This window comes from Podarcis pityusensis (genome assembly GCF_964106645.2).
Source record: "Podarcis pityusensis genome assembly, chromosome: 9".
NCBI lineage: Eukaryota > Metazoa > Chordata > Lepidosauria > Squamata > Lacertidae > Podarcis > Podarcis pityusensis.
This window is the reverse complement of record NC_138034.1, coordinates 20,903,494-20,918,504: the sequence shown is the minus strand read 5'-3', so window position 1 is coordinate 20,918,504 and position 15,011 is coordinate 20,903,494. Positions and strand designations below refer to the sequence as shown.

At 41.0% G+C, this 15,011-nt stretch overlaps 1 long non-coding RNA gene across 1 annotated transcript in view; it reads right to left on the bottom strand.

The window, feature by feature from the left end:
* Nucleotides 1–2,872: 2,872 nt before the first annotated feature.
* Nucleotides 2,873–15,011, bottom strand: part of LOC308484953 — a 256,925-nt gene continuing 244,786 nt past the window's right edge. The window contains exon 8 of the long non-coding RNA XR_013990212.1: nucleotides 2,873–4,447. This is a non-coding gene — a long non-coding RNA (uncharacterized lncRNA). The remainder of the gene's footprint in view (nucleotides 4,448–15,011) is intronic.

The window sequence follows — 15,011 nt, the reverse complement described above, 5'->3', positions numbered from 1 at the left end:
TGCCTCTTTATATTACTTGCTTTTGCTTTTGTTTTGTTTTTTCAAAAAATGATATTTCTTCTGTTTGTGTAATGGAAAGAGATGTGTGGTACTGGATTTAATTAAATTATCTGAATGTAATCTATATAGGAAGTATCACATGTTTTGGCACATAAGATAGTTGAAATCAATGTTAGAAATCTGGAAAATCATGATAGAAAAAGCTTGTATTCAAAGAAGAAAACATTTTGCATTATATGAGGTCAATTGAAAGGAAATAATGTTCTATAAAATGTATATTTTATACAACCACTTAGAGGTTTTTACAATTAAGCAGCATGCAAATGATCTTAAATTGAAATTTAAAAATGCAACCATCATTACCTACTTCTTGCAGTGGTGTGAAAGTTACATTCATGAACGTGGCTTCTCATTCTGCACCTGTGTTTCAGATGTGCAAAACCAACAGGTGGAATTCAATTTCCATCTATATCTTTTGAGCCCCAAGTAGTAGATTGCTACAGAAAATCTCAGTGTTTATTTGAAATTCAGCTCAGTCTGTTTGCCCTGACATTGCCCCAATGCACTGCTTAGTAAGAAAAAAGTAGAATCTTGACACTTAAGTACATGTGTGTTTATTTGTGGATACAGCGCATCATGGGGTTTGTAGTCTTTGGCGGCAGGAACACAGCCCTGATGGCTACAGCACCAGAATCACATGGCAACTGCTTTCCTGACATCTGATCCCTCGCTACTCTGTAGTGGATGTCATGGTGTGCAACAGTGGGAATTGCCTGACCTCTCAATGGCTGAGTCAGTGATGCTTACCAGGAAGGAGAAAGTGAGGCAGTGGAAGATCAGTGCAGTGCAAATGTACCAGCAGCATAGTTGTCAACTGTCCCTTATTTGGCAGGAAACTCCCATATCCCAGTGCTGTGTCCCGCTGCTGTCCCTTATTGATGATGTCCCTTAAATTTCCCGGGTTTCATGCTCGCCCGGCTTGGGAGGGAAGCAGCGGCTCGGGGTCCTCCGCCCCGAGAGAGCGAGAGAGAGCGCGCACACAAGCGGCTGCATCTCTGTCTCTCCCTTTCCCCCCTCAGGGGTGTGTAGTGAGGAGACCGGTGGCGGTGGGCAGGCAGGCAGCCCCTCTCTTGCGAGACTTCCACTGCACTGCAGAGGAAGCCGGAGGCGGTGGCGGCGGCTGAGGAGGTCGCCTGAGGGAGGAGCAAGAGGAGGGGATGGGGAGGGACGCAGAAGGGTGGCGCTTCAGCGGCCGCCTCGGCGCCACAACCGCCTCATGCCGGGCTCGCAGGCGGTGTGGGTGAGAGTCTCTCTCCCTCCCTCTCTCTCGAGCGGGGAAGGGCCGATGGAACTCCTCGTGCCAGGACGACGGCAGCCCCGACGTGCTGCTTAGCATACCCTCCAACCAGTGCAGCATCTTAATGTAGTGATTTCCCCCTCTGCATCCCTTTCATAACTCTATTTTTATAAATCATTTGTCCATCCATAGTTCAAATTTTTACTACAAGTTTTCTGTCAACCCTACCAATGTATGTAACTCTTTACAATAGCTTTTCAAATAAATTATAAACTTTCCCTATTCTTTATTAAAGAGGTCCTCTTCCTGGTTTCTAATTCTGCCCGTAAGCTTTGCCATCTCGACATCGTTCATCAGTTTTGTCTGCCACTCTTCTTTGGTCGGAGTTGTAGACCCTTAGGATCATCTAGTCCAACCCCCTGCAAAACACAGTCAGTCGCAGCAAAAGCAGCATGACTCCATCAGTGCCGGATTTATGTATAAGCTAAGCAAAATCCCTTATTTTGGCTGCTGATCCCTTATTTTTGAGGCTGCTGGTCCCTTATTTTCAAATCTGTAAGTTGACAGCTATGACCAGCAGCAACCTCGGACTGGCTCCACTGGTGCATTTGCATCGCGCTGACCTCCCCATCACTTTGCTCTGCCTCCTTTCCTTCTCAGGAAGCAGGAGCAACTGAACTGCTGGGAGGTCAGGTGAGCACCACTTGATCGTCCCCTACTACTGATAAGTATCTGTGAAGAGATACCACAGGGCTTATGGTTTTGTGAAACACTTGTGTCATGCCTCCTTGGTGCGCAGAACTTTACCAAAGGAAGGAACCCAAATGGTTCCGATTTGCATCCATTGTTGAAGTGGTGTAGGATTCACTATGAGGAAGTGGCTCTCAAATTGCTTGGGTAACTATGAATGAATCAGAATTTATCTTGCACATCTATATTTTACTCTAGGTAGCGGTGCACTGGAACTTGCAGGTATAGCTTTCAGCTAGTGCTAGCGCTGTTTTTAGGCATACATACCTTGTTGTGAGATCGAGTTTAACAGGAAATTGTTTATCACAAAATATTGGCATAATGTAAGTTTAAATAACTCCACAACAATGCAGCAATAGCAAAAATAAATAAATAAATATAACTGAACGTTTGTGATAAAGAGTAAAAGTGCACAGATATGCCACAAATCTGGCAGATTTCAGTATCCCAACAGTGTGTCCAACAATTAATAGGGCATTAATCTGGGGCCGGATCTGGCCCAATCGCCTTCTAAATCTGGCCCCAGGACAGCCTGGGAATCAGTGTGTTTTTACATGAGTAGAATGTGTCCTTTTATTTAAAATGCACCTCTGGGTTATTTGTGGGGCATAGGAATTCATTCCCCCCCCCAAAAAAAAATAGTCCAGCCCCTCACAAGGCCTGAGGGACAGTGGACCAGCCCCCTGCTGAAATAGTTTGCTGACCCCTGGGTTAGTGTATATGCAGCCTGAATATTTAACTCAAATTCTTTTTTCCACCCAATTTCTTGTTCATTCTTGCTTTTCAGATGAAAATGCACCCTTTCCATTCATCTTTGGTATGTAAAAATAGGAAAGTAATAAAGAGTGGAGAGTGGAATCAATTTCCAAGTATAATAATTCATATAATTTTGTACATTTATTGCCACTTACAAATATGTGCAACAAATCATTAGTTCTTATCCTATTTTTGAAACATAGAACCTGCTATCGCTGCACAAGTGGAGAGAGGGTGTGTGCCTGTGTGTCAAAACACCCCTGCTATTAAAGCCTGCGAACATGCACTGAAACACTTTCCAGTAAAACTAAACTAAGCACCCTTTCTACAAGTCCTTGTATTAAACATATTCGTCCATATAGATTTGGCTAATTCTTCACTTTGTGCAGCTGCATTTTTATGTTTCGCAGCTGTCATGGAAATCCTAAAACTAGCAGAGCCACAGCACAGAGTTTAAATACAAAGCTAATTGTTATTCAGTGCTGCGTGCATCTTTCCCTGCTTGTCAAGGTAGGAAACCTTGATAAAATCTAGAAATGCAATCATCTTCCATTAACTTTCACGATGAAACAATTAACGAAACAAACACCCACCAATGTAGTCCCAATCCACTTGTGAATTAGCCAGCATCACTGGTCACAGCCTTTGGGTTTTTAAAAACGTAAAAGTATATTACCTGGCTTTGTTCTATTGCTATTGCTCCCATAGATTTCTATTATTATTAGGTTGTCTGTTTCTATTATATGAAGCTACTGGGATTGGTTTTTAGGGGAACTGGAGTGTTGTGCCACCGATATGCTGTTATATCTTCTGTGTGCTTGTGCATCTTTAGAATGACTGCCTGAGCTAATAAACTAAAGGGCTAATAAACTGAAGCTGAACCTTGAGAAGACAGAAGCCCTGTGGGGATGTGGTTCTAAGGTCCAGGAAATGAGCAATATGCCTGATCTGGATGGGATTGCATGCCTCCCAAAGGAGCAGGTACACAACTTGGTGATACTTCTGGCTTCACCTGTATCACTGGAAGCACAGGGGCCAGCAGTGACTAGGAGTGGCTTTTACCATCTTTTGCTGGTGCCTTGGCTGCAGCTATTCCTGGACAGAGATAGATACTATGGCCACTGCAGCTCATGCATTAGTAACCTCGAGGTTGGATGCATTCTACTTGGGGCTGTCCTTGATGTTGGTCTGGAAACTGCAGCTGGGACGCGAGGAGGCACTGGCCATCGATTTATACCTGCAGAGCTTCCCTAGATTATGGGTGTTGTAGTTCAACAACACCTGAAGCATGCCATATTGGCTACTAATGCCTAGATTAAGCAATGTTTAGGGTTGGCCTAGTTTAGGTGGTGTTTGTAAGACCAAGACTGAGAAGCAGGTTACACCGTACCTTGTACAGATCCAAAAATAAGCACAAGGTAGAATCAGGCATCAAGCAACAAGACAGCCACACTGAAGGTAACCAGAAACAACTTGAATAAGAAAATGATATCTTTGGCCAGTTTGCACAATTCATTTTAGAGGAGTTATACAATGCATTAATTTGAGTATTCTCTTGGCCCCCTAAAATACTTTGCTCTTACCCCATCCATGAGGTGCTTCCTACAGTGGCCAGATTTTGGTAGCAGCTGCAGAGTTTCTGGCCTATGAGGAGGCGGGAAAGAATTTTGGTTATATTGGTACCATTTCTCAGGAAGATTCCGCACATCCATCCCTACCTGTAATATAGAAAAGGAGATCTACAGATCTGAAACACTTCTGGCTTTTATATTTTCAACAGCTGGGTACCTACTGCTTCTTTGCCTCCATAGGCTTTGATGGAACCTGAGATCTTAACCTCCAGTCTTAAGGAAAGTTGGTGAATTTGAAAATGAACACAAGAAGAGCCCTGCTGTAGATCAGACCAAAGGACTCTCTAGTCCAGGAACATGTTCTCACAATAGCCAAACCAATGCCTATGGGATGCCCACAAGCAAGAGATGAACCAGCTCATGGCTTTGTGATCCATTCATTTATTTTATTTTTTAAATTTGGCCCTAATAAAAGTATTATGTTACAGCTGGTTTTGGATTTTTCTTTTTCCAATAGACCAATCTGCAATTGTTGTCCTTTTCTTGCTATCTCTTATTTCATGTCAGCATTGCGTGTCCAACTGGGAGCCTGGAGCTGGTAAAGAAAGTCTCCCCATGGAGTTCAATATTTGCCATACCAAGAGGAAGATGTACAGCCAAATTTTGCCTGAAGCAACATTTCAAGGTGAGTTGAAAGCTTTGGGAGGAACATACGAGAAATTCTGAGAAGAGTGAATTTTGATAAGTGGACGTTTCTCTGAGGAATTCCATACATCTTAAGGCTGCCTCTCGCCCCCTCCCAAAAACTTTTCACAGCAGTGGCAGGAGCACTCCTTGTATATGCCATTGTCACACACAAAAACACTTCAAGATCTCTGCATCCAAAACCGGGACAGTTCTTTGATCAAAGACGCCGAAATGTTTTATCATTCTGGAGGTGTCTCATTGTTAGTCTTTAATCAACAAATAATTTACTCTGTTGTAATCTGATGTCAATACATTAAACGTGGCTAATACAACTTTGATAAAAGGCTCCAATATGAGATCCTGCTGGTAAGTGAATTTTCATAATTCAACAAGATAGGAAAGCAATTGCATTAAAAAGCCTAGATAACGGTAGGAACAGATAAAGTGACATGGGCTGAAACAAAATGAGAAGCAGGGAGGACAGCTTTGCTTTTTCCCAAGTTAACAGCCTCTGTCAGATTGCCCTAGGGGCTTTTCTTCTTGTACTGTTTTTTTATGCAGGAGTGCAATCTCTTACAGGAGGGTATGGACTCTCATGCAGGAATGTTAGGAAGAAAAATGTAAGCAAAACAAGTCAGGCTACCCATCAATCACAAAGTGTTCCTAATTCATTTCCCACTTGATGACTCTAATTTTATCCTCATCGTTTATCCTTTGTGTATCAAGAACAGCTGATGAACCTGAAAAAGGTGACATGTGTTGTTGGTGACCCTAAAGTCATACTAACTTTGGACACTAAAGTTGTGAAACTGTGCACAATGAAGAGTATGTTTTGCTTGTTATTTATCAGGGCTGGTGTGGGTGTTTTGCTGTAAATATCAGGACTATCAAGCCAGGGCAGGGATTTGTTTTTTCTGGCTTTGCACATGTCTATTTTTCATCTGTGGATGACACCACATATTTGTTGTTGTTTCTTTAAATGATATTTATTGAGAATTTTAAGATTACAAAAAAAAGAAGAAGGAAAAAACAGATAACAATTAAACAATATAAATCGATAAAAATCAAAAGCAAAAAGCAAAAACAAAACACATAATACATCAAAATCAAAAAACAGAAATAAACAAAAAAATTTAAAAGCAGATCCAGTATTCTCAAATCCTTAACTGTCATTACCTTATTTCATCGACCTCCTCACACCTCCCTTTTTTGTATTCTCGTTGTTAATTATCTCAGCAAATCCTTTCCATCTTTCATAATATTCTGTCATTAAATTACCTTAATCTATTTTAACCTTATCTTACCATAAAAAACCCTAAAACTTAAAACTTAAATCTTATTTATACCAATTTCTCATAACCATACCATATTCTTACATAATTCTTTTTAACATTTCTGCTAAAGACAAATAATTTCGTTCCAACATTTTTCTAATACTCATTAATTTTGCAAAACTTTCCTAAATAAATTTTTTAAAACTTTCTTCCAATCTTCATCCAACGTCTCTTCCTCCTGGTTTCGGATTTTGTCAGTCCTTTCTATCCCATCCATCTAGTTCATCAACCCGGTAACCTTATGTCCGAGGCCCTTAAATCTCTTCCATGTCCCTTCCGCAGGTCTTCTTCATGTTTATACCTGTACTTTACTTTGTCTTCTGCTCCTTTCATTCGTGGAGACTCCAGCTTGACGATATTTTTGTCCCTTCTCGACAGATCAGCCCCTTTTCCATAATCAACACTGAACTCCATGTGGTATTTAAATGCATGTTTCAAGGGCCCTCCAAAGTTAAGGGCCCCCACAACTCCGAACTCCTCCCGGCCCAAAGCCAGACTTGGAACGTCAAAACATCCCTGCATAGGGGGGGTCTATCCAGCCCCCCATCTCCAAGCCAAACAAGACTCTATCTCTCCAAATCTGGCTTTTTCCAGGTTCATTTGTCAGATCCGACAACTCATGTTCCTGCTGGGCCACAGTTCCCTCCATCTCTGCCTCCCGAGGTCCAGCAACAACCTCCTCCCTCATCTGATCTGTCAGAGCACACTCCTGGATTAATTCCTGAGTGGGTTCTATATAGATACCCACTGCCTGTCCAAAATTTCCAATCGCAACAGTCATCAAATCCGTCTTCTCATGTAACTGTTCCAATAAAGCACTTGTCTTGCAGAAGGCAAGCACCAGAGCCTCCGAGTACATTCTTGTGCAAGGTCAGAGTCTGATCCCACGATCTTAATCTATTGCAGCTGCAAAGCTCCCCAGTTCAGATTTAATAACAGTTTCGCAAGCTCCCTCTAGGGGAGAAAGCTTCTATTTGTATCCATATTTTTTTTAAAAAAAGCAGATCTAACAACAAAGTTTCCTTTTTCAGATATTTTGTCAATATTTTGTTCCTTTTAGATGCGAAGGGGGACAATGGAATCACTATGTTTCTCTTCTTTTAACTATCTGTCAAAAACGTTTGTCTATAGTCAATGAACTTCCCAAAGACGTCTGTCCTGACACCCCACTCCCAGGTTCAAGACGGTGGAAAATTGCTTTTCTTTACACTCTCCTCTGCAGGTTTAAACAGTCCAGAAAAAGTTCCCCCCTCTTCTCCTGCTTCCAAGGGGGGTTCAGTAATTTTAGATGATGAAAATTAATCCTTTATGGACGACTTTCTAAACTCTAGCTTGCCGTGTCTTTGCTTTAATCTATCTACAAAAAGCGGAAGGCGGACTTCCTGTTTAGACCTTCCCGCTTCAGTGTCAAATTAAAAGAAATTTCTTAATCCAATTTTCCGTTCTACTCACGGACAGTTATTTAAGATCCAATTGTCCACAGGAAAAAGTCAGCGCTCTCCGGCAACAGCAATGCGGCTTCACTCCGTGAAAGAAGCAGTCGATTCAAGGCACCGCGCCACTCACCCCACGTCGCTCCGGATCCCCGAAACCGGGGTTCCCCGCGAGTGGGGGGGCGCAAAGGTGCCAGCCGAATCCCACGTCCACAGGCTTCTCCCACTTGTGGTTTTTGGTGGGTCTCCGCCTCGCCGTGGCGGTTCAGACCCTTTTTTCCACGGAGCGGATTCCTCCCGATCGGAGGAAATCCGCCATTGCCAGAGGCGCCAACCCAGAAGCGCCAACCCATATTTGATCTTGCTTTTCCCTGCAGAAGCTGAAAGGTGGGTACATTATCCTCCTCTCCCTGTTTTCAGTCTTGCAACAGCCTTGTAAGATAGGCTCAGCTAAGCTAATATATGCACATAAGCAGCAGTTCTTGCCAGTAGATTGCTTTGGGAGGGAGGATAAATGGGGCAGTCCACATACAGGGTACCAGATCCAGGAAATCCTGTGGCCATCCTTAACTATACCAGACCTGCACAACTCATGGTCCAATGGTCATCCCACCAACCAAATATTATCTCCTGACAAGTGCTTGACAATGCCCCAAATTAGTTTCCAAGTCACAATAAGAGTGTTTTATTGCATCTCTGGCTAGTGAAAAACATGGAGAGTGGGTAGTATTCAGACACAGATCATAAAAAGCACAGACCTTCACAATGTATACACAACACACACTCATTGACAACATACTTGCATGCATATCTTCATATAACTCAAATGAGAGGTGTGCTACCTACTCACCCACTAGATGGGCAGGTCAACCACTGGGTTGAGAGAAGTGCCCCCCTAATGTAGCAGTTGGGGTAGTAGCTGTAGCTCCTCACCATTCCTCCTGAGCACCTATCAACTATTCTCTATGAGTGTTTCTGTTCCCCCACACACAATTGTTCGCATTTTCTTGAGTCAGCACCCTTCCTTTTCGTTGCTGGGATAGACTGACTGGCCATCTCACAGGGTAAGCTGATTTTATGGGATGTTTGTCTACCATTGCTGGTTTCCTCATCAAGGAACCCTGAAAAGCTTTTAAAGGAGCCTCATTGTTTATGGAAGGAAAGAGAGATGGCGTTAATGAAATCTAGATGCCACATTCCCCTGTTGTAAGAAGAAGTGATCACAAAATGTAAGGGAAGTTGGACATTGATTTATACCTGCTGCGGTAGTTTTATTAAAGAAACTGCTGTGGATCATGACTTACGCAATGTAATTTTTTGTTGCATGACTTCCTTGAGACTGTTAACAGTTGCAACGTGGAGAACATATTTTGGTGTTCTAATAGCTTGGGAATGTAAGAAGAAGAACTGGCCAAAAATAAGGCTTAAGATAATATCAGGGGTGACTCAAAATGGCAGTAATGGCCAGTGGGGGACAGCAAGGTTGTGTTGCTCAACTGGCTTCCCAACATGGAGGTGGCTGCAAGTAACCAAGAGAGAGAGGAGGAGAAGCAAGGAGGTTCACATGGTGTGGACACAGTGGCAGAGCCAATCTGACACGCCTAATTCTGCACCTGCACCTCAACAACCTCTCTGCCATCTTGCTCCTTCCCCATCTTGGTTACCAGTAGCGACCTGAGTGTTGGGAAGCCAAATGAACGACAGCACTCTGCCCCACTGCAATGTGGGTATGAACAATTTAACACATTTTGGTAATCCAAAGGGAAAGGTGTCTGTCCACAAGGAGCTAATTACACACGCATATACATCAGGATCCCAGTCTGGATTGGGCCCCATGCACCTGCTACTTACCTTTTCAAAAAAACAAACCCATATTTGCTATTGCTGATGCCACACTGTGGCGTCATGTGTACTTTGGCCTTTAGCATCCCAAACTGACCACAGGCTTGTGGATACCATCATCTGATCTATAAAAATAGTGGTGCGTAGGATGAGCTCACTGTGGCATAACAAAATTAATTTTGTGTGTAATGCACAAACAATGATTCAGGTCTGCATTACATAACTGCTCTTTCTGCTTCTGAATATAGAACCTGATGTGCAGTTAATTAATAATACGCAAGGTATGTTCAAGAGTGATTTGGAGCCCCAGTGGAACAAATGTGTATATGCTTTGTAGATAAGTGTCCTGATGAAGCAATGCCAGTGTTGAAAGGTGGAAATAGCAGCAGGAGTGGGGACAGATTTTTCACACCTGGTATTTCTATAATTTCTTATGACACATCAAGCATCTCTCATTTTAGGCTAGTCAGATTTTTTTATCCTTTTGCCAAAACACATAGAGATACATAATTTCATCCAAGGGCCATGGATGGTTAACATTAAATAGAAAACTAAAAGGTAAAATCTAATTAAAACAACTAAAATTTGATGAGTGAGAAAACTCCCTCCCAGGAAAGCATTGTCCTGTGTGCTCTATGTGACTTGTTCAGAGGGCAATTTCATCAATCTTAAAGAGTGTGATATAACAGAGTGCAACGGTTGCTCACTTAGATACACTGGTGGGGGTGGGAATCAGGTTTACTGAAAACATTTTTGATGCTCCCATTTGGTATTTAAGTTGGCTGGGTAAAAAAGAAGACGACTGAGCTCATGATGACATCTTATTGTGCTATAGAGATTAGTGTGTTGGACTAGTGGTCGGTATGTTGGACTGTGACCAGGAAGATTAGGAACGCCACTCAGCCATGAACCCCTTGGAAAGAGAAGGAACCTTCTTCTCTGAAGCAAATATGACATGGACAAGAATAGACCAAATCTGGACAACTAGAGGACTGGCCCCTAAGATTAAAAAAGCGGTGATTTGCCCGAAAATCTGCTCTGACCACAATCCAGTAAAGATTGAAATGATATCAACGCCAATTGGGGCCTTTAGATGGAGGATGAATGACTCCTTATTTAGGAATGAGGAAATTATTAAAAAGGCTCAGAAGAATTTGAGAGACTATTTTGAAATAAATTTGAATACTATGACAGAAAAAAGAGTGATTTGGGATGCCAGTAAAGCGGTGATGAGAGGATTTTTGATACAACAAAATGCAATTAGGAAAAGATATCAAAATGAGAAGAGAGAAAAAATCTTGGAAAAAATTAAAGATGGAGAAAAAAGACTGAGAGCGAAACCGAACTCACAGGAGATTTTAAAAGAGATAAAGCTATATCAAGTACAATACATGAAATTGATGAATCAGGAGATAGAATGGAAGATCAAACAGATGAAACAAAAGACTTTCGAATCGGCAAATAAATGTGGGAAGTTACTGGCCTGGCAAATGAAAAAAAGACAAAAGCTGAATACGATTACGAACTTGGTTGTAGAAGGGAAGAATATACAGAATCCTGGAGAGATTCGGAAGTGCTTTCAGAATTACTTTAAACAGTTATATACGCAGGAGACTCAGAAAGAACTAGACATTGACCGATTTCTGGAAAATAATGGATTACAAAAAATATCTCAAGACAGTAAATCAATATTGAACTCTACAATATCTGATCAAGAAGTGGAAGGAGCCATTCAGAATATGAAATTGGGCAAATCTCCAGGGCCGGATGGACTAACTGCAAAGTACTATAAAACTTTGAAAGAATGGTTACTGCAACCGTTGAAAGAACTTTGTAATGAAATACTACGGGGAGGAAAAGCACCCGAGTCGTGGAAAGAAGCATACATTACACTTATACCAAAAACCGAAGGGGAGAAGACACAGTTGAAGAACTACCGTCCCATATCCCTACTAAATGTGGATTACAAAATTTTTGCCGAAATTATGGCTAAAAGATTAAAAAATGTATTGGTAAAAGAGATTCATAAAGACCAGGCGGGCTTTCTCCCTGGGAGACATTTGTCAGACAATACTAGGAATATCATTGATATTTTGGAAAAATTGCAAGTTAATATCAATACTAAAGCTGTGTTAATATTTGTAGATGCAGAGAAAGCGTTTGACAATATTTCTTGGAGTTTTATGAAGAAAAATTTGCAGGGGATGGGGGTAGGCCAAAGTTTCGAAAATGGTATAAGTGCAATTTATTCGGAACAAAAAGCTAAGCTTATTGTGAACAATGTAGTTATAGAAGAATTTAAGATAGAGAAAGGAACAAGACAGGGTTGCCCAATCTCCCCATTGCTTTTTATATCGGTCCTCGAGGTTCTGCTCAATATGATTAGAAAAGACCAATTGGTTAAAGGTATACAACTCGGAGCTAAACAGTACAAATTGAAAGCTTTCGCCGATGACTTAGTTTTGACATTACAGGAGCCAGAAGCTAGTACAAAAAGAGTGTTGCAATCAATTCAAGAATTTGGTCAAGTAGCAGGTTTTAAATTAAACAAGATGAAAACCAAGGTATTAGAGAAAAATCTTACAGAGATAGAGAAGGAGAGGTTTCAGAAAGAGACAGGATTAACAATTGTTAATAAAGTGAAATATCTAGGGGTAAATATGACTGCCAAAAATGTGAATCTGTTTAAAGATAATTATGAAAAATGTTGGTCAGAGGTGAAGAAGGATTTAGAAATATGGTCAAAACTGAAGTTATCATTGTTAGGCCGAATTGCAGCGATAAAGATGAATGTATTGCCCAGAATGTTGTTTTTGTTTCAAACATTACAAATTGTGGATAAAATGGACTGTTTCAAGAGGTGGCAAAGAGTTATTTCCAAATTTATCTGGCAGGGCAAAAAGCCTAGAATAAAATTTAAGATATTAACAGACGCAAAGGAAAGAGGGGGATTTGCCCTGCCAGATCTTAAACTTTACTATGAATCAGCCGCCTTTTGCTGGCTGAAAGATTGGCTACTTCTTGAAAATGTGGACATTTTAGATTTAGAAGGTTTCAATAATGTGTTTGGGTGGCATGCATATTTATGGTATGACAAAGTCAAAGCGCATAAGGCCTTCAAGAATCACATTGTCAGGAGAGCATTATTTAATGTTTGGATGAGATATAAGGATTTGTTGGAAAGTAAAACACCAAGGTGGCTGTCACCAATGGAGGCTAAGGCTTTGAAAAAAACAAATATGGAGACAAACTGGCCAAAATATTGTGAAATTTTAGAACAAGTTGGAGATAAATTAAAATTGCAGAGCTTTGACAAATTAAAAACTAAAGTTCGAGATTGGCTGCATTATTATCAAATAAGGGAGGTTTTTAATTTAGATAAAAAGATTGGTTTCCAGGAGGAAAAATCTAAACTGGAAACGGAATTGTTAGAACCTAAAACTAAAAATCTGTCAAGAATGTATAATCTGCTGTTGAAATGGAATACACAGGATGAAATGGTCAAATCTGCTATGATTAAATGGGCGCAAGATGTTGGGCATAATATTATGTTTGCTGACTGGGAACGGTTATGGACCACAGGTATGAAATTTACGGCCTGTAACGCCTTAAGAGAAAATATAATGAAAATGATTTACAGGTGGTACTTAACCCCAGTCAAGCTAGCAAAAATCTATCACTTGCCTGATAATAAATGTTGAAAATGTAAAGAAAATGAAGGTACTTTTTTTCACCTTTGGTGGACGTGCCCAAAGATCAAGGCCTTCTGGGAAATGATATATAATGAACTAAAAAAGGTATTGAAATATACTTTCTTGAAGAAACCAGAGGCCTTCCTCTTGGGCATGGTCGGCCAATTGGTGCGAAGGGAAGACAGGAATTTCTTTATGTATGCGACAGCAGCAGCAAGAATACTTATTGGGAAATACTGGAAGACACAAGAATTGCCTACCCGAGAAGAATGGCAGAGAAAAGTGATAGACTATATGGAACTGGCTGAGATGACCGGCAGAATTCGAGATCAAGAAGAAGGGTCGATGGAAGAAGATTGGAAAAAATTTAAAACATATCTTCAGAAATACTGTAATATAAAAGAATGTTAGAAAAGGTTGGAGAAGAATATTAGACCGTATTGGCAGACAGAGTATAATGGAATAAGTAAATATGAAGTGTAAAATAAAAGATAGAGGAGAATTAAATATTTTCGAATGTCAAAATAAGTAAATGAAAAGAAGGATAGAAGGATTTGCTGGAGATACGATTTGAACTAGAATACAAAGCAGAGAAGTGAGAGGAGGTCACGGAAATAAGTAAATGGGAATACGGTTCTAATGATTTAACTTGATTTTTTTTTTTGTTATTTTTTTATTGTGACTTTTTGCCTTGTGTATTTTTCTTTGTATTTTGTGCTTTTCTTGTAGGATGTATGTGATTTGTAGGATGTATGTGATTTGTTTTTCTTTTTTTTACTTTTTTCTTTTTCTGTAATCTTAAAATTGGAATAAATATTCTATAAAAAAAAAAGGAACGTCACTCAGCCATGAAGCCCACCAGGGGACTTTGAGCCAATTGCTGCCTCTCATTGTAGCCCTACCTCACAGGAATGTTGTGAGGGTAAAGTTGGAGATGGGGAGAACCATGTATGGCACCTTGAGCTCCTTGGAGCAAAGGTGGGAATTAAATGTAAATAATATGTGGGACGCAGGTGGCGCTGTGGGTTAAACCACAGAGCCTTGGACTTGCTGATCAGAAGGTTGGCGGTTCGAATCCCCGCCACGGGGTGAGCTCTCGTTGCTCGGTCCCTGCTCCTGCCAACCTAGCAGTTCGAAAGCACGTCAAAGTGCAAGTAGATAAATAGGTAACGCTCCAGCGGGAAGGTAAATGGCGTTTCCGTGTGCTGCTCTGGTTTGCCCGAAGCGGCTTAGTCATGCTGGCCACATGACCCGGAAGCTGTATGCCGGCTCCCTTGGCCAATAAAGCGAGATGAGCGCCACAACCCCAGGTCACGACTAGACCTAATGGTCAGGGGTCCCTTTACCTTTTAATAATAATATGTATATATTATGTACCATATTATGTACTACATCAAGTGTAGGCAATGTTGTGCCCTACCGAAGTTATTGATCTACAGGTCCCAAGATACCAGAATAGCATGGGTCCTGAAAACTATGGTTATACTAAATTTGGTACTGTGATTATAGTATCTTGTGATCAAATTATATCAAGATTGAATATAGATTTTGTAGGGTACACATGAAAAAGATCAGTTCCAAAGCGTTTGTACCATCATGACTATTGCGGGAGTGGAGTCCTCCTGGTCCTGATTTCGTATCTCTGTCCA